Raw genomic sequence first — 20800 nt, forward strand, 5'->3', positions numbered from 1 at the left:
TGTTAAGAAATAGAAACATGTCCCTTATTCGTTTTGCTACTTTAATATCCGTATCTGCTATAATATTGTAATTGTATATGTCTAACCCACCTCAGTAAGTCAGTGGTGTGGTTATTATGGTAAAAGTTTTATGGGACATTGCGGTTATTATGAAGTCATCTCAGAACTTTAATGCAGACTGAGTCTTCTGCCATGACAAAAATAATTAAGAGTAAATGGTGGATGTCATTTTGTTTTAAAATTAATTTAAAAGTTATTCACATTAACACAAAGAGCACTTTCAGTACTTTGTCTACTGGCACCATTCATCAGAAACCCATTACACGTACTACAAATCAGTCTCATTAAGTGAACAAGCTCTAAAATGTAAATGCTTTTATCTTTCAATATCCAATGAAGTGTAAGTAAGTGAATTAGAAGTGGGAAGATGAAGTTGCCAGTGACACTGGGTTGGAAGGGATGAGCTGTCAAAACCATTAGGATTAACTTTGGCCATACCAGCCTGTCTGCCAGTGGATTTGACAAATTGAGTGGAATCAACTGACTGACAGATGCAAAGTGTGCATACACACACACACACACACACACACACAAACTCATGTTCTCAATCGTGGTAAGAATATAAAAAGGCCTGCTCTTTTCTACAACCCTTGGTCCTGTCCCAGTAAAGGACAGGCGAGTACTAAGAATATCAAATAGTTGTGTGCATGCACGGATCTCTGTGCTGATCTAGATCTTTCTCAGTGTCTGCCTCTTTACACGTGATGTGAGCTGAGTCAGCCAGTGTAACAGATGGTCATTTCCATTCAATTCAATTCAATTTTTTCAATATAGCACCAAATCACAACAACCGTCACCTCGAGCTGCTTTATATTGTAAGGTAAAGACCCAACAATAGCACAGAGAAAACCCCAACAGTCAGACCCGTTGGGGGTGATAGTAATCTCAGTAGATTACTATCTAAAATATTACACTAATATGATTCAGAACATATTTTCTGTGTTATTTACAGTAAGATGTGTCCACACCATAGACAACATACGGTAAGCATGGTGGAGGTGGGTTTCACCTCCATGTCACTGTCAGTCACACTGACACTGAAATTTATAAAGGATGAAAAATTTAGACATTACTTTTTTGAAAAAAAAGAAAAAAAAGAACTATCCGGTCGTAAAGTCTGACGTCACTAGCCGTGTCTGGGCCTAAACTCCACTGCAGGTCCATACATCAAACGATCACTATGGCATTACTGAGAGTTGAAAAACTGTCGAAAGTCTTTCATCTTTAATAAAATGATCAGCGTTCTGCTCTACCAGGTGTAACAATTGAGTTTAACATCCAGGCATCCATGAAAACGGAATTTATGACATTTAACTGAGTTAGAAGTTAGCAGGAAGTTAGCTTCTATCTAAATACAATATAGCATGTCCTGACTGCGGGGTTTTGGAAACAAATTAAAACATACAGCTTTGTTATCACTTCCAACATAAATTAAGACAGAAAACTAAACAGCAGTGACGTTTGTAGGGTTACTGAAGTTTGGCTAGCTGGTATATAATGATGTGCTACGTGACCGCTAGCGACACAGCTATGTTAGCATAATATAAACAAGCTAACTTTTTTTCCACTGGATAAAAGTTAACGTGAGTATTCTCGGTGGTCAGGAACAAATGTAATCGCATGGCAGGATGCTGTAAAAGGACCAAACTTCAGTCAGGAGAACAACTGAGATAATCCATCCACAATATGGGGTTAGGCATTCATATACTGCTGCATGGGCTGGGCTGTAGTTACATCCTAAGGTTTTAAAAACTGAGCTTAAATAAATGATTAGCGGTAATAAAAGCCGAGGGAGGTCAACAGTGATCACTGACTGTTTTAGGAGCTTTTTGAGATTATATAGAAGAAAATACAAAACATTAAACATGTTAACAACACAAAAGCCATATTAAACGCAGACTACTTTAGGCCCGGAAGTAGGATTCGTCACGTCATCACTTAACGACCGGATATGCAGTAATCGACCGGATATCCAGTAATCGCAGCAGTATTTACTGCAGTATTTACTTTGTGTGTGTGTTTGACGAACACACACAAAAAAAGATGGAAAGTTTTTTTGTTCTGAGGTTTTGGAGTGAGTCTGACTTTGTTTGTCAACTGTGCTGCTTTTATAGAGAACAAAAATGTGCAGATGTTAATTCCTGCATTCACTGCTGTTCCTCAGCCTGTGGCAGTAAATGACTTGGATAGACCCCAAAACTAACAAGAAACCCCTAATGCTTAGTCCAGTGTGAGTGTTCCTGATGATATTACAGAATCTGCAGTCTGTGCTGACCGGCATTATTGTTCACCACGCCTGACAAATCAGGACAGGTGGAGACATTTCTGTGTCTTCTCCCCCCATCCCCCCCCCTTCAAACCCACCCCAACGCCATCCTGAAACCAGATCGGGGAAGTAAAGTCATACCATTCTTCATAACTCAGTACTACAGTTGCTAGAAGCCCTGTTGCCTGGCAACCAAATGTTTTGCCACTGACTTTTATTTTGGTTGTTTTTCTGTCTGTCCCACGCTTGCGCCCGACTCTCGCGCATTCAGACACATACATGTAGGATTCGTTTCCTTTGGTTCATCACAAGCCACAGAACACCTCCTGTTCTCGCTCATGGTCTCCGGTCCGTGTTCTCTCCATCAGCTTCCTCCCCCCCCCCCTTTTTCCTTCCTTCTGGTCTGCACTTCATCCAGTTGATCGCAAGTGTGTCCAAACCAGCAACACGTGTTGACTGACAGGTCCGAGAGATGCGGCTAACCAATGGGAGTGATGAAGCAAAGCTGGCCCGGTAATAAACGCAGAAAGTGCGCAATTAAAGAACAATTCCTCAGTCTGCATCTCAGCAAGTCTGAGATGAGTTGAGAGGAGAGATGATGAGATGAGAGAAGATGAGCTAGGAGAAGAAAAAAAAAGTCTTCCCAGCCTAAAAATAGTTTGAGGCTGCCTCTCAGACAGCCCTTCAAAAGCGATGGGGCCGTGTTAATGATAAAGCTAAATATCTGGGGTAGACCGAGGCATTACTGATTCTATGCATCACGCCTCAGAAGAAGCCGCAATAGGGAGGGCCTGTTGATAGCTTGCTTTGCCTACTGCAGTGAAATATAAAGAGCAGAGAGTACTTGAAATCCAATTCCAAAGAGCAAACCACAAGCCTCTTTTCCGCTCGTGACAACAGCTCCTGTTTACTCAGCAGCAAACACAGGTGGAGAGCTCTGCGAGAATAACCTTTTTCTTCTTCAAGCTTTTCTTCTCTTTTCAAAAGACTGGACACAAGATGAATGCAGCACACCAACGCTCATGCACACATTCACGTGCACACGCACGGATGCATGCACACGACCACTTTAGGCTATACTGCTATGCATTGTTGAGGTAATGAATTGAACTGTGGAGCGATCACAAAGGAATGAAAACATAAAGGCAAGATGTCTGTCACTGATGCAAGATTTTTATGAGGAAAAATAAACATTAAAAAAAATGAATAGGAGAGATTAAAAAGCAGCATGGAGACGATGAACAGTGTAAGTAACTGATATTGCAGTTTTTGTGTTCTTGTTTTGCAGAGTATGAGAAAAGTATTTCCAAACGACAACAAATATGCTGGCAGCACAAATAAATCTAATTTATTCAATTTAAATTTACTTTGTTTTAAATATCAGCCAAAAAAAAACCTGTATATATTTTTTATTGTATTTTTTTTTTATCATGTGCCTTCAGGTACATGGGAAAATGTTTGAGGAATAATGGTGCAATACTTTTGTTTTTACTGATGACCTACAATTAAATTACCAAAACGTACAAGTAAACAGAGTAAGTACAGGCTCAGCCTTTCACAATAACAATGTGCTGACAAGGAGCCAAACCCCACCATTGCCTGAAAATCCTAAACTTTGTGTACAGTTACACCCCTAAATTTAAAAGCATGTTTGTAACTTTTAACAGAGAAAGTGACATTGCGGCCCAGGTCAAAAAGTCAAAAGTAAAACTGCAACAGGGTTTTTCACACAGACGTCCAGAGGGGACGTCGTTCGGCTGTGACCCCAGTCCGCAACTTTTGAATGTCACTTTGTGAAATACTTATGGACAGACACTCCACATCCAGACGGCCATTTCTTTTTTCTAATATGAAAAAATTTTATGCCATTTATGTATGTCCACATGTAAATTATGCTCCTGTCTTATTTATACAGCCCTCTGCAGTCACAGTTCATAACTATTCCTCAGCATTTCCAATGTAAGCAATATGACTCTGTGGTGTGTGTTTTGTTAGCTTGTTGGGCAGTTCAGCAGTGATCCAACTGGCTTGTGCAAAACTTTTGTCTCTTGCTCTCCTGCATGCTTGGATTTTATGTAATTCTTTGTGGGGTGCCATGATGATGCATCAGTTTGCACCATCACCTCACAGCAAGAAGGTCCCAGGTTTTCATGTTAAGATACCATGTTCTCCCACAGTCTGCACGAGCTCTTACTGCATCACCAACTCAAGCTGGTGATGGTGGCACAACTTTGAAATTACTCTGTTTGATTCGAAATGTTGCTTCACAGCAAGAAGGTCCTGAGTTCAGATCCACCATCAGGATCGGGTCTTTCTGTGTGGAGTTTGCATGTTCTCCCCGTGTTTGTGTGGGTCCTCTCCAGGTACTCTGGTTTCATCCCACAGTCCAAAGACATGCAGTTAATGGGGTTAGGTTAATTGTAAACTCTAAATTGCTCATAGGTATGAATATGAGTGTGAATGGTTGTCTATGTGTTAGACTGGCGACCTGTCCAGGGTGTACCCTGACCTTTTGCTCTGCCACAACTGTGAAGACATGAATTAATAAAACGCACTCTTCACACTTAAAATGTCCTCAATCCAACACCACTGCTTATCTAGACTTCTATATTTTACAGTCTTATTATCATTAGTAATCAACAAAATATAAGTATAAGAGGACTGCCTCTTATGCTGTAGGAAACTATTATGTCTTTTACTATACTATTTACACTGTAGTCTGAAGCGCTGTTACCCCTGTGTCTGAGTTTTACCTTTTCAGTTGCTACAAACGCAGCAAAAACGAGGGTCTGTTCTTGGTTGGAGGGGCAGCAGGACAGAGCGGTGAAGGGATGTTGTTGTTGAGGGTGGATGAGGTCAGAGAGAAGTAGATCCATCCATTAGAGAGTATAATGAGAGGGAGCAGCTGAATGCTGGGTCAGACAGCACACAGATGTGAGGGAGCCTCAGAAACCTAACAGAGTTGAGGGGGAAAGCTGCAGTCCCTGTGCCATGACCTCATTGTCAGAGTCAGGACTCCCATTAACACCAGTCCCAGGAATATAAGGCCCTAAACCAGTCTGAATGAGATCATCTATGCCCTCACCTCACCTAAGAAAACCCCAGTGTGCACCAGTGTGTACAGACCATTCTGGGTTTGACCTCTCACATGGCGCTTGGCTAAACTCTGGCCGACCTGGAGGGGCACAGCATGCCAAACACTGATCTCAGCATCACCTTCACTGCCACCAACTTCAGAAACAAATGTTGGTGGTTGATTTTTTTAAGCTTCAGTTGTGGTAAATGGGGTGTATGGTACACTAAATTCCTTGTATGTTTTTCTAGCATGTCAAGAGGCCAACAGCAGTGTCAGCTGGTGTCACGATGTCATTTTTCTTGTTGCTAGTAGTCAGACCTTATCAGTAAAAGGCAAAACATATGCTTGTTTGATTTTTGTTACAGTAAAATTAACTTTGTCCTCGTTAACACACTGACCCTATTAGCATCGATAGATTCTACTGCAGGCACTGTGCTTGGAAGAAGTCTGTGCTGCCAGAGCTTTGCTGCCAGATTGTAGTGTGGGAATGCCAGCAGAGTCTTCTCGCTTGATGACAGCACTGTTTCCGTAGTGATACACAGAGTAGTTAAAAAGGATAGAGCAGAAAGCGAGGCAGAGAGAAAGCAAGTGTGAGAACCTAATAACTGCAATAACATGGGGGAACATGAAGGGCAGCCCACAGGCCTTTTGCTTTAAGCACCTAAAACAAGTTCTCCAGCATTTCAAGAAATTTGTGACTGGTCACATGAAGCACAAAGTCCATTTTCGGAGAAAGAAGATGAGGAAGCACTGATTTATTTTTAAGGGGTTTAAAATTGACAGCATTAAGCTAAGCCCTCTTATGTAAATAGATATCTCTGAATCATTACCATCGGACTCATTACCAAGACAATGTGGGAGATGCTGGCTGGAGTTTTGTTGGAAAAATGAAGGAGGACAAGCTCAAAATTTTCCACCTCAACTGAACAGGCTAGATGGTTGAGACTTGGAGTACTGCCAGGGCAATGATCCCAAACACACTTTAAAACTGGTTTTGGAATAGACAACACCGGAATTCTGCCAGAAGCTTGTTGGTTGACGTGCAACTTGGTAAGCAAAAATGTACAAAGTGGGGGCATATGTATATGTGCATTGTATATTTGTGGCTGAATATAAATACTTTTGACCCTGTGTCATTTTTTTTAAATGCATACATCCATTGTCTTCTGCTTATCTTTATCAGGGCCACGGGAGGGGCTGGGCAAGTATCCCAGCTGTCGTAGGGAAAGATGCAGGGTACACCACGGTCAGGTCGACCTTACCCCATGTTAGTGGGGTAAGGTTACATGCAAACTCTGATGGTGGAGTCGAACTCAGGACCTTCTTGCTGTAGATACTGTATATGTATCCTGTGTGATTATTCTAACCCCAACCCCCGGAAGAAGATCAGTTTAAAGAAATCATATTGTGGTCATTATTTGACCACAATAACAACAAGTATGTTTAATGGAACTAGCCATTAGACCTCTGTTTACTGTAAAATACAAGTTATAATCTGTGATGTTTTAGTCACGGAACAGCAGAAGTTGAATTAATAACAAAAAAAAACACAAATTACAAAACAAACCAGAAAGTTTTTGAGGGCAGATAATAATGTGATGAAACAGCTGCGGAAGTCACAAGCTAACAATAAACAGCTAATAGCAAACATGTATCTACAGTATTGCATGAATCATGTGATTAAAACACACATTATCTGATCTTCTTCTCTTTTTGCAACTTTTCCTCTATTTAAGTTACAGGTTGTTTGATCTCTCAGGGCCACCGTATCTTATCGATCTCTTACATATAATTAACAGAGTTATACATGACAAAGGTGGCATTAAATGTATTTATTGCATATGTATTTGTTCATTTAGTGATGTTTATCTACATTTTTTAATGCATTACTATTATTATTTAACTTATTATGTTTTCTTCTATATTTATTAAAGCTTTTCTTGCTGAGGTCCGCGTGTCTAGGCCTTTCGTATTCGTGTAATGTGAGTATCACGCCGTCAGATGCTATATGTTTACACTGCACAATGTTTGATTGGCTCTTTTTTAATGTGTCATGCCAGCTGTTGAAATAAAGCAGATGTTCATTCATTCATACACATCACAGATTCGCCCTTTATGAGTAAGGGCACATTCACGCAACGCTAGCATAACATCGTCTTCCGCACGCATAAAAGAAGTGCAGCAGGTGACATGCATGCACACGTACACCTCTGTAGAACAGACTGATCTTCAGCTCCTCGGCACAGTCACTGCTAAATAGCGCTGTGCGCTCAGGTGACGACACTCGTTTCACATTCCACACACGCGCGCACACACACACACTAAAGTAGGAACAGTGATTCTTGGAGGTGTTGACACATGCACCCATTTCAGTTGACTGTGTGGCTGACAGTCGGTGGTGAGCTGAGTGGTGTTCCCTCTGTTGTTACAGGCCCCGACAGTCTCTCGCTCTCTCTCTCTCTCAGACGATGACATCTAGCTTAGTCACTCAAGTGTTCCCGCTTTGTAAAGCATGTTCTTTGTAGCTGCAGTGCTCTCCAAACAAAACTGGAAGCTTTTCTTCTAGTATGATACCGTTACAGTGTTTATGTCGCTGACACAGTAGAGATGTGGGTTGTAGGTTGACATAGATCTCAATGTGTTTTGTGCTTTTGCCACCTGCATAGTTGCATAACATAGTATTTCCTATTGCTACTAGTGGATATTATCTATATCCTATAGTATATTTTTTCTATTATAAATTAAGAGTGACCTTAGGCAGTCCTCTTAGACATTCATTTTCAGAGAGATTTGCAATAGCCTGTGTTTGCAGTTTAGCTGCAGTCAGCCGTGAATGTCAAAGCATATGATCCGCAGGCTTTTAATGTGAAAAAAAAGAAAGAAAGAAAGAAAAACTCCTCAGGTGTGTTGTTGAAGCAAGCACTGGCTATATAGTTGCTTGGCAACGTTACAATTCAAGGCGACACAAGCAAGAAACACAAGACAGGGTAAAAGAAACCCAGAAAGCACTACTGGGGTCACTGAATACCTCCGTGTTTACCCTGAGCCTACTGTGGGATTGATGCTTCGATCCCCACCTCCTCCTGGGAGTTTTTCCACCGTGACATGTGTGATGGGGAAACTTAAGCCTCAGCAGATCTCCCAAACAGGAATTTTCACTTCTCCTCTTTATAATCCCATAACCCCCACTGCCTTAAAACTACTGTGTGCGTGTGTGTGTGTGACAGGTCTAAATCTTCTCCAAACAGCAAATCAGTACAGCCTAGCCTCACTTTAAGCACCTAACAATGAAGAGCAGGCAGCCAGCCAATCGACACGGGGCTGAGCAATGACTGGACATGCTGCTTTATGACCTTTCAGGTGAATCACACAAAGACGCCTGAATATTTACTCAATAGCAATGGAAACTTCCCCCATTGCTGCTCTTGGCTGGCCCGTAAGAAATGCTAATGCAAAATAAACATGGCAGCGATGCCACATTTTAATGTGAGAGCTTTATCATCATCTTTCCACGAAGAGCCCTCATACAGAAGACATTCATCTAGGATCATACGTACTATACTGACATGCAAAACTCAGCTGCTACGAAAAAATTTATACATATACACACACACATATATATATATATATATATATATATATATATATATATATATATATACATATATATACTTGCAGTGTAGAGGTCATTTGGGTTGCTATGCTCTCCATCTTCTCCATATATGTTTATTTGCATAGAGCAAGTAGTAATGCTGCACTGCAATCAAATTCAAAGGACTTACATTTGCTACAGACGGTCATTTATCTCAGGGTCAGAGACCTTGAAAAGACAACAGTGATTTGGCAGCAGTGCAAGCAAATCCATCCTTCACATCTGCCCAGACTGGCAAGAGCTTACACAACAGCTCAAGTATAAAAGCACACGTCACAAACATTCAGCAAGACCACAGAGGAAGCAAGAGGAAAGCCCAGCTTTCAGCCTCCACAAAAACATTACTGGTATATGGGGGTGGGGGGCGGGAGTGCACTTCAAAATGTCTTTTAGAGAGCACAGCAGGTTTAATCAAGCTGTTACAGTTTTATTTATTTCCCCTAAGATTGCCACCGAAGGCGCGCGGAGCTCGGGGTGAAAAGATAGCTGAGAGACGGCAAAAGGGAAATGAGGTGGAAAACAGTCTGCTTACTTTACAAACACACATTTTCACTGGCAAGCCCCCATAGCCCTCCCCATTATCATAATCCATAACCTCTGAAAGACCAAAACAGAAACGACGGCTTGTGATCGCAGTCTTTCGAGCCATTTTCAATTTCAGTGCCATTTATATGAAATCGCCACATAGGATTTCGAAAACATGTCCCCCCACCTGTTGCAGGAAGTGCAAATTACACAGTAGGGTGAGAAAACAGGTGAGTAGTTGTTTAACATGACACTCACAGGACACACTGTGAGTGTCACACAGACGTAATAATTGTGAAATTAATTGTGATTCAAATACAACGTAACTTGAAGGGTAGTGGGAAAGAGCATCCTCGCCCATCAAGGAGGAAATCATTTCCCATTCCTTCCAATAGTAAATACGTTTCAGGTAGTTTTAGTTTGTACAGCTTTTTAGATTTCCACATCTTGTGATTTTGTCATGAGAGCAGCTTTTTGTCATGCAGCATAAAGTATTTTCATTAATATGTAATTCTTATATATTCCTATTGTTCGCATTCTTATATGGTCCACGCTCATTAGTAGGGATGGGTACCGGTATCCGGTGCCATGATGGCACCGGTTCTGACATAAACGGTAGTAACCAGACCGAAAAGCAGCGCACATTTCGGTGCTTTTTTTTCCTGAGCTGTGATACACTTTAGATTCTAGCCAATCATTTTACGTTTCCGAGGATAGTAGGCGGGTCCAGGTACGTACGTTCTTTTAGAGCAGAGCTACAGATTAAAATGCCCAAGGTGAAGCGGTCAAAAGTCTGGCTGTACTTCACAGCAAAAGATGCAAACTCAGCAGCTGCAACAAGTGCTTTAAGTTGATACTGTGATACTGTCAAAGGAGGTAACACCTCAAATCCGATGAAACACCTGGCGACGCATAGCGTTTTTTTTAAAAGCCGAGAAATGCGCCGTATTTGATAGCTTGCTGCGAGACCTCACACCGTGCACATCTACTGCGGGTGTGGTGCCTGTTATCGGACACAGAGTTAGCAACATCCCCCAAAAACCCGAAGAGGAGAGTCCTGGCCCCTAGCCCTGCCAGTGTAGCAGAAATGATGACGGATGATGATGCAGCAGCAGCCGTTCTTCTCTGCGTGAGTAGCTTAATGTTGTTCGTGTGTAATTTACGTTGAGTAGGCTAACCACGTTATTACATTAATGCATGTAAGGTGAACTAGCAAACACCGTTGTAGCTACATGCGGCTGTCTTCTTGTTTGATGGCAGATACTCCCTTCACCCTGGCCAAAAAGGCTAAAATCACCAAAGAAAAACTGGAAAACAGTTAAACATGAGAGGTTTTTGGACAAAGTTTGTGTTTTTTCCATTGTTTAAACACTGCTTCCAGCCCAGAGTGATGCCATATATGCCCCATAGCTGCAGAAAAGGCTAACATTGTTATCTTTTTACAAAAAAACAGCTGAACATGAGAGGTTTTTGGATCAATTTTGTGTTCTCCATTCTTTAAGCACCAGTTCGAGCACCGTTTAAGCACCAGCACAGTTTCAAAAGTACCGGTTTGGTACTGGTATCGGATAAAACCTAAACAATACCCATCCCTACTCATTAGTAGTTTATAGTCTGAGGCATGTAATTCATATAAAACCAACATTAACCATCACACCAAGGTTAATGAGCCTTTCTCTATTTTGAAGAAAGCAATTCATGCCAAAATGTAATGATTTCCTTCTTTGGCCATGCGAGCAACACAGAATTTCCATTTTTTTTACATTTGTTTTCTACTGACAGATGGAGAGTTGGGGTATATAAAGGAATTATTTTTAAAAATGAGCAATCTTTTCATCTCACGGGGAGAATCGCAGCCTGTTGCATTCTTAAAGACATTACTCTGTGTAACATAGAAATGTTTTTTTAATGTATGCAAATATGGAAGTCGACAGCACAACCTGTAGCTAGGAGCTGTCAGGAATCCAATTTTTAAAAAGAAAAAAAATAACAGAAGATAAGGGAAGATGATTTTTTTTTTTTTCGATCTTATTGATCTGATGTATTTATTAGCTGCTGCTTATGTAATTTTCATGCCTAACTTGTATGGTGGTCAGCTGGGAGTCAGCTGAGAGCTGCCATTACACGCTTTTGTACCGAGGAAGCACAACAGCAGCCGAAGGCAGACAGTAAACGAATCGTGACTAACGCTGGAATGCACAGTATATAACTGTAGCAACTTATTAGGAGTCGGCAACTGATAATGTCTTGTTTAGATGATGGCGTGTCATACTCTTTCTGAAGCCAGCAATGACTGTGTCCTTCAACACAGGGGTGATGCTGTCCCGATCCTTTTCTCCCATGGCCTTCATTTCCCCACTCTTTGTTCGTCTGCCGCGTGGAAAAGTATTAACATGTTCAAAATTATGTATAACAAATGAAAAATAAGTACACTTCAAAAATAAGTATAAGGACACTTCAAGTCCTTATTCAAGACCCTTAGATAAAAGAGAGAACTTCCATAAAGTATAAGCTTTATACATGTGGGTCACATGCTCGTGAAGACACACAGCTGTTTTTGAATGATTTTTTTCGCTTGTACTTTTGACATAATCATTATTTCACCATTTCATTATGCAATGACGTGACCACGAGGGGATGCAGATGGATGTGCATACTTGTAATTATTAGGGGTGGGGGAAAAAATTGATACTGTGTAGTATGGTGATATTTTGTTTGCTAATAATGTATCGATACAGGGACAGTAGAAATCGATATTTTGTTACAAAAAGGTTTTTGTGCTCTGACTTCAGAGCATGTTGATCCTTTTTCTGAGCAAGAATCCTGACATTCCTTCACTGTCCAAATGTGTTTAACTTTTTTTTGGCAGCAATAAACATGACAGTTTACTTATTTTAATTTAAGACATGTTTTATTTTAATTAAGTTTAAAACTTTTTTTATTTAATGTAAAATTTTAATTTACTTTCAAATTCTTCAGTTGCTGAAGGGGCTGCATAGTTTTCATAAACTGCATAGTTCAGAATAGCTATAATTGTACCAGATGGTTGATTCAGTTAAGTTGGACTAGACTGTAATACAAACCGTTCAGTTTGTCAACAATAAAACTGAAATGAGAGAAAGACTGAGTGTGAGACTTTGATATTAGATAAAATGAATATTGATAAAGTTTACCTTTATGTACAGAATCTGAATATCGCAAAATATTTTTAAAAATTGCAATAATATCGTATCGTGCGTTAAGTATTGTGATAATATCGTATCGTGGGAAGTATGGTGATTCCCACCTCTAGTGATCTTCACGTGTACAAAAACGCACACACGAAGGACAAACCCTTTCACTCACACCTTGCTAGTAAAGGTCTTTTCTGCACTGATTGATAAACTAATTAACATGCTGAGAAAGGATTAAACAGTCATTGGGTCAAAAACAACATCTCCCACCGTGCCTCAGAAGCGCCTGCTGCAGAGGAATGCCAGCCTGCCATTACCAGGAGATTACCTGTAATCTCTTATTACTTAAAACAGGGTGGAGAGGCTTTCATTCAAGGAATCTTAAAAAATCAAATTGTGCTGTCAGCTGGGCTTAAGACTTAGTTTATACATAGAGAAACATGCCTGCATCTGTACCCCGGGACGCTTTGGAGGACAGAACCCGAAATAGCCACGGTTTCAGCTTCAGACGTTAGTGTCAACAGAACTCAAAATGAACTCCTGTTGTCTTTGGGGATAATAGCGGTCTCTCGCTAAGGGATCAGTCCATAAAGACCTGACGATCATCAAAGTGTTAAGCAGTATTTATGCAAACAAGGCAAACTGCAGGGACAAGTGTGCAACGTAAATCCATGCACATTTATCACGAGAAGAAAAAGCCAACTGTGCCACACAAACTGAGCCAGGAGGGGACATGTAAAGGCAGAATTACTCTCTCCCTTTCTCTCTCTCAGTAACACACACACACACACACAGTCTCTCTCCTGGATAATTGCTGTTTTGTCTTGACTGCATGTGCTGTTATTTATTTGCACAGGAACTGAGAGTTTCCCTCAGGGCGAGGGATGTTTTTCACCCAAGAGTGTTCTCAGTGTTTTACATAAATCAGAATGAGACAAACCTTGGTATTATTGCTAGCATGGATGCCAAAAAAAAAGAACAAACAAACAAAAAATACAACATGTGAGAATATTTCGATGCAACCAAAATATCAAAAGGTGAAGCCTTCGATCAGCTGATGTCTACGGCGTAAAATGAATCGTAGCTGCAGGGGAGGAGAAGTCATTCTGAGTGAATTGGGAGTGGATTGGGGAAAGGGAAGAGGAGGAGCTGGCTGGAAACAATGCCTGCCATCAATTAGAGCATCCAAACAAGTGTTTTGATTTGACGTTGGTACCACAGCCTAAAACAACAGTGAAAACTTGTGTAGCAACAACAGGAAAGACGAGATGGTGTCTGTTGTCTTTTATAGGTCAGCGATGTGCAACCCGATATATTTCAGACAGCAGAAAAAACCATCAGCTTCTAAACTTGTGTCAAGATCTGCATTCCTCCAAAAACCTTTACAGTATGTGTTTGCTGAGAAATGAGCCACATTACTCAGAATTTACCACAGCTCTCAAGTGTTCCACCTTTGTCTCTGCAGCCCAGATGTGAGTTTCGGTCCCTGGTAGTGAGTGCGCTATTGGGTTATGTCTGTGAGTCAGGGCTGCACAGGGAAACGGGTGTCTCTGACATGCAGAGCGGGGATTTGTGACAGGCATCTCTGAAGATGAACAGGACCTGCAGATGAAAGCGCAGGTGAGGCACGACCCACATTTCCATGTCCTGCCATCAGAACCCCAGTCGTCAGCTGCTCTCGACGGTCTGCGAATGAAACATATCGTGCAGCATTTGTCAAATCTGTGTGGGAGTAGGAATTCTGCATGTATTTAAGTGCAGTATGTAGTGTTTTGGAATGTGTCTGTACATGCATGTTAGCATTTGGGACTGTCTGTGGGTGTAGGGGCGTGAGTTTGTGAGGACATATATCAAAGAGAAAAGCCTGAGGTTCATTTCAACATCACCGGGCCCCTAACAGGGCTTTATGGAGTGATGCTTTAATATGCTGTATATCATCATGCTCTCGTCATCGTCATTTAATCTAGTTTTCTCTTCTTTTTTTAATTGACACAGTAAGAAATAATGGTGGAGCTTCCATGGTAAGAGAACTAAATAGAGCACTTTGCTCTCAGACTGCTGGTTCACTTGTGGTTCCTAGAATATTTGAAAGTAGAATGGGAGGCCGAGCATTTTGCTTTCAAGCCTCTCTTCTGTGGAAACAGCTCCCAGTTTAGATTCAGGACACAGACACCCTGTCTACTTTTAAGATTAGCCTTAAAAATTTCCTTTTTGATAAAGCTTACAGTTGGGGCTGGATCAGGTGACTCTGAATCCTCTCTTAGTTGCGCTTCAATAGGTCTAGGCTGCAGGGGACTTCCTGTGTTCTGCATTTCATCATTAGTTATTATCAATCTCTTCCAAAGGGTGTCTTTTGTCTTCCGTCCCTCCCCTCCACCCAAACCAGTCACTACAGATGGCTGTGCCAGAGTATTTCCTGTTAAAAGGTCGTTTTTCCTTCCCACTGTCACCAAATGCTTGATCATGGGGGGACTTCTGATTGCCGGTGTCTTCTCTGTGTTATTGTAAAAAAACACCTTTTGACAGCTGTTGTTGTCATTTGCAGTTTTGTATGAATAAAACTGTAAAACTAGTTAATTCTGAGCTACGTTGTGCATTCTTCCAGAGTTACATACTCAGTGTTGGGGAGTAACGGAATACATGTACCGCTGTTACGTATTTAAAATACAAACTATGAGTAACTGTATTCCGTTACAGTTACCGTTTAAAAAGGTGGTATTTAGAATACAGTTACTTTGTTGAAATAAATGGATTACACGGCGGTACTTCCCTGTTTCATATTGTGGCGGGTCAGGACTGTTTGGGTTTTGTTTGACAGCTACGTTCTGTTGTCCCAGGCGGCAGCGTTATGGTTGCCATGGTTACAGGGTGACGCTCTCTCTCTCTCTGCGTGTTTCCTGGGTGAGAGAGCACCTTTTTGTTGTTGTTGTTGTGCTAAGCTAATAGGCAGAATGCTACAGGTAGCATCATAGGCAGTGTAGTCCGTGCTGCAGGGAGAATGGACTGCTGTACCCGTTATGTGTCTGTGAGCGAGGGAGGGAGAAAAAGGAAAAGTACGAGCTGTCATCGAGCAAAAACGGGAGCTGGAAGCATGTAAATATAATAATAACCACTGCAGCCAAGAAGAGAGCCTGACGAGCCCAGTTGTAAGTAAGCTATTAAGACTCGACTGTACACCGTGTTCGTGTTTTCCTCCAAAAACAATAAGTTCTGTTGGAGCAGCCTTTCAACGCCTCTCTCTGTCTCTTGCTAGCAAAGTTGACCCAGACAACAAAGTAAAGCTAGTTTTCGGCTACGAGCCCGACACGAACCCACCGTATTAGCCAGAGGTCCCTTTACTACGGTTCGGAGCCGCGGACCTTCAGTAACAGTAATAAATCACAGCAATAGTACATTCATGTAGTTGTAAAAAGCATGATAATATATTAAGTAATCCAAAGTATTCAGAATACGTTACTCTCATTGAGTAACGTAACGGAATACGTTACAGAATACATTTTGGGGCATGTATTCTGTAATCTGTAATGGAATACATTTTAAAAGTAACCTTCCCAACACTGTACATACTGCACAGGAAGGGTTGTAGCTCTGTGTTTTGGGTAGGAAGTTGTTTAAATGCACCCTTGATTAAATGCTGACTAAAAATGTGAAAAGTTTTAATCTCATTTTTCAAGCAACCTACCCGAACCTACATGTGATTCAGTTTGTTCGTAGGCTGTAAAAGCCCAATAATTTCCCCAGCAATGGCCTAGTGTGTTCACAGTACTAAAGTTAATGTTTATTCAATCCCTTTTAAGAATGCACTGCACAATACCCTTTAATGTATATTATTAGCATTTCTTTGCACTTGTAATTAACAAACAACACATAAATCACTAAAGGTTAATACTGGGTAATATTCATTAATAGTGAAACACTGAGCTGAGATTGTTTGGGTTCTCTGTGTGATTTATCATACTAACAGCTGCTTTGGTTAATGGCTTCAATTGAATAATCTGTTATAGGCTATCATTTCGCCACGCCTCTGTTGACACTTAAGTCTCACTGGGACCGTTTTTCAATTAGGTGATTAGTTTCATTGAGCATACAAATTAGTACCTCCTGTGAGGAGCTTCCCCAAATGTGTAAAGCTTATTTAAAAAATACAATGCTTCATTTCGCCGTGAATCTGATCCTGATGAATATGTCACTCCGGCCATTTGTTATTCAGCACAGCTGAACGAGAGAAAGGAGATGCTGGCTGTTCCTCTGTAAATATGGATTGTGGGACTTATTTGTCATAGTTCGGGTAAAATTAGTGTAGGGGTCTGAGCGAGACCACCTGGGCCGGAGATTTGTAATCAGAGGATGTGTTTTCCTCCCTGCACGCAACTGCTATTTGAGATCTCACGCTCACTTGCCCCGTGCCAAGGTATCGGAAGGGTAATGGCTTAACTCGTGTGTAAAAAGTGAGGCGAGCACCACTTAGTGTGGTAGCTGTCACTTCCTGATTGTCAGCAAACGGACAGCGAGTGTGAAGGAAAGAGAAAGGGAAGAGAAGTTAAAATTGCAAGTTCGTGCAGGGTGAAAACTTGAAACTGCTATTTTTTTCTCTATTTTGTTGTGCATGAACTGTATCATAAATATAAACAATAAGAAAAAAAAATAGGTTTAACAGATCATTATGATACTGTCGCAAAGACCTCAAGTCAGCCTACTGTAGATCTAATAATGTAGATCTTATTTCGTCACACCTTTAGTGTAAAAACAACCTTTTTCTCCCTCATAGCCATGTATGGACTGTGATACTACATCAAGCACACAAGTGAAAACATAGAGAAGTGTGTGTTTCTTCACAATGCCTGAAGCTTACAGTCTGACCTTTTCCCCTCTTCATCTCGCTCTCACCTTTTTCCTCTCTCCTCTGCCCCGGAGCACCAAAGGGTGGGACCGACCGAGGAAGCCTATGGCATCACCCATCCCCGAGCTTGGAAAAAGAAAGAAAAATCTCAGAGGATGATGGCTAGCCTTGACATTGTTGAGACAGTGTTCGGGTGAGGAGAAATGAGGTAAATATCAATGGCGGTGGTCTCACATAGCCCATTAGTCAATGTCTGCAACTCGCTGTCTGAGCATCAGCTCGGAGCAGCCCCAGGGTTCGCGCCAGCGCTGTCCTCCTGGTGAATAGTGCCCAGGCGAAAATAAAGCAACCCGAGCTGTGCATAAATCATTAGGAACATTTGTTACCTCAGGTAATTGTGCTTCATTTATCTTCAGGCCTTTTTCCATTTGTCAACTCCTAGAGGCTGCTGGGTGTCAGCTGTACAGGTCTATGCAGTGGGTTTGGCTGGCTGTGTCTAACCAGAACCTGCAGGAAGCAGTAATAAACAATACACAAGTGTTAGCCTGCAGCATACAAAACACTATCGTTTTATATTTTCTCATATTATTGTGAGAACCTCAATTTTAGAAAGAAACCATGGAGCTTAAAGCAAATTCCAGCATGCTAACATGCTAGCTGATGTTTAAGACGATGCAGAATTTACTAAAGTGTCATACCAGCGCAATCTGTGTTTTGGTGTTTAAAAAAGCACTGTCAGTATTTTTAGAGCACAGTGAAAAAGGTGGGAAGTCAAAGATTTCTGCAATTCACTCGCAAAAGTCTGCAAACTGGCTAGCTAAGATTTGCAACATGCAATTTACTGCCAAAAGCATGTCTCGTTTTTTTCTGTTGATATTAAAATGACCTGACTGCACCAGAAAACACAACCAATCAATCTTAACAAAATTGACCACAGCTATGAGTCCTCTTTGGTGATTAGGATGACACGCTGTTTTGTCCCGTTTAGTCAATATCTTATTCAACGACTTGTCAACTAGTAATGAAGTTCATGCATACATACAACTGTCTGCTTCCTGAGTGTTTAGTGGCTAATCTATGCTTTGCATCTCTTTTTTTTTTTTTTTTTTTTTTTTTTTTTTTTTGCTTTGCATCTCTTCCACTTTCCCACACCAGCAAGCTCATTGCCATGACATCACTTGTCTAGTAGTCTAGTAGCAGATACCTTACACAGCCATTACTTCAGTGTCTTGATGACATTAAGGCTTGGATGTCTATTACCTTTTTAAAATTCAATGATAAAAAGACAGAGGTGATGGTTTTTGGTAGCCCCACTGAGACCCCCAATGTGTATGTAGATTCCCTGGCCCAGTATGTTAAACCAACTGTCACAAACCTGGGGGTCAAAGTGGACTGTGATCTGAAGTTTGACAGTCAAATTAATGCAGTGGTAAAATCTAGCTTCTTTCACCTCAGGCAGCTGCAAAAATAAAGCCAATTCTTTCACGGCAGCACTTTGAGACAGTGATCCACGCCTTCGTTAGCACTCGGCTGTATTACTGTAATGCACTTTACATTGGGGTCAGCGCATCATATATTAGTCATCTACAGAGGGTGCAAAATGCCGCAGCTCGTCTTTTAACTGGCACTCGAAAGTTTGAGCACATTTCCCCTGTTTTAGCTTCACTTCACTGGCTGCCCATTTCTTTTAGGATTCATTTTAAAATTCTTTTATTTACTTTTAAATCTCTCCATGGCCTCGCCCCATCTTATCTCTCTGAGCTGCTACAGCCTCATACACCCACCCGCTCTCTCAGGTCAGCTGATCAGCTGCTCCTGAAGATACCCAGGACTGGGCGTAAACTTAGAGGAGATCGTGCTTTTGCTGTAGCAGCTCCAAAACTGTGGAACGAGCTTCCTTTAGAGATTAGACAGGCCAGTTCTTTATCTGTTTTTAAGTCACTCTTGAAAACCCACCTCTTTACCCTGACCTTTGACACCACGTGAGATGTTGGTTTTTATTTTTATTTTAGTTGTTTTTAGGTGATTCGATGCTGTTTTATCTTGTTTTTGTTTTAATATAGGGCTGTTTTAATTTTATGTTTTATGTGTTTTACTTATTTATTTTGCTGTTTTCTGTTATTCTATTGTTTTAACTTATTTTCTGTACAGCACTTAGTTCCTGTGCTGGGTATTTTAAAGTGCTTTATAAATAAAATTGGATTGGATTGGATTAGTCCAATAGTTTTTCTGACCACTTTTCAGGCCAATCAGCCTCCACTCTGAAGACACCTTCATGCAACCCACCTCCTCCCCATTACCACCTCTCCCATGTTACTCAAGCTCCATCCAGTGTCTAGACTCCAGGGGCTCTTGTCATAATTCTTATCACTGCTGTGATTCCATTGTGCTGTGATGGGCCATTGGAGTCCAATTACCAAATAGCTTAATTTAATTTTGTACATCAATTAATCACATTCAATTTGTTGTAATGATCACTCCTTATTGAACTGAATACAATTCACAGCTGTGGCTGAAGAGAGCTTTGGATAAAGGCTACTGGGCCATAAACCATGAAAACTGAACACAAACTTGGCCTGGTGAAAGAGTTAAAAGTAAAACCTGTCAGGGGATAATCAGTGTTTTAATGTTTTTGGAGAGGAATATAGGTATAGAAATTATTTTAGTCCAATAAACAGATATTTCAGTCTGAATCAAAGTGTGTTGCTACTTCCACAGCTTTAAATTTAAGACTTAAAATAAAGTAGAGAAAGACAGGCTTACAAATGATGGTATTATAAAAGCAACTAAGGCAAAGGAACAAAATGAAATTTGTTCCTCCTTCAAGTGTACCCAATTCTCACACTAAGCTGGTAATGAAAGATTATTATGTGATTATGCTAACACCTGAAATACAGACTTTAATGTAACATCAACAGCTTCAATAAATGCTTTGATGAAATGATGATTAATGCAACAGTAATGATAATGGTTATGAATAGTAACAGTAAAATAATTTCCTAATCTCCACATGGGTAAATGCATAATTTTGTCTGTGATGTCAACCTGCATGCAAAAGAAAACAGTAAGATTCCCTTGAAACGGATCTTTTCCACAAGTGTGTAAATCTGAAAATACAAACAACATGGTGGCAGCACGAAAGGCGTTTCATCATCTTCTCAAAGTAAATCAGGATAACGAAAAAAGATGAGGGAAGTACGCAATAAAA

At 40.9% G+C, this 20800-nt stretch overlaps 2 long non-coding RNA genes across 2 annotated transcripts in view; one reads left to right on the forward strand and one right to left on the reverse strand.

Moving 5' to 3' along the window:
• The window catches only part of LOC146507325 (uncharacterized), an 85272-nt gene that overhangs the window by 44111 nt on the left and 20361 nt on the right, over positions 1-20800 (forward strand). The gene's annotated exons all lie outside the window — the stretch shown is intronic.
• The window catches only part of LOC146507326 (uncharacterized), a 79588-nt gene continuing 70830 nt past the window's right edge, over positions 12043-20800 (reverse strand). Inside the window, exons 2-4 of the long non-coding RNA XR_014877402.1 lie at positions 17979-18099; positions 17640-17718; positions 12043-14438 (exon numbers count right to left, since the gene is read on the reverse strand). This is a non-coding gene — a long non-coding RNA (uncharacterized LOC146507326). The remainder of the gene's footprint in view (positions 14439-17639; positions 17719-17978; positions 18100-20800) is intronic.

Source organism: Neolamprologus multifasciatus, chromosome 12 (assembly GCF_963576455.1).
Source record: "Neolamprologus multifasciatus chromosome 12, fNeoMul1.2, whole genome shotgun sequence".
Taxonomy (NCBI): Eukaryota; Metazoa; Chordata; class Actinopteri; order Cichliformes; family Cichlidae; genus Neolamprologus; species Neolamprologus multifasciatus.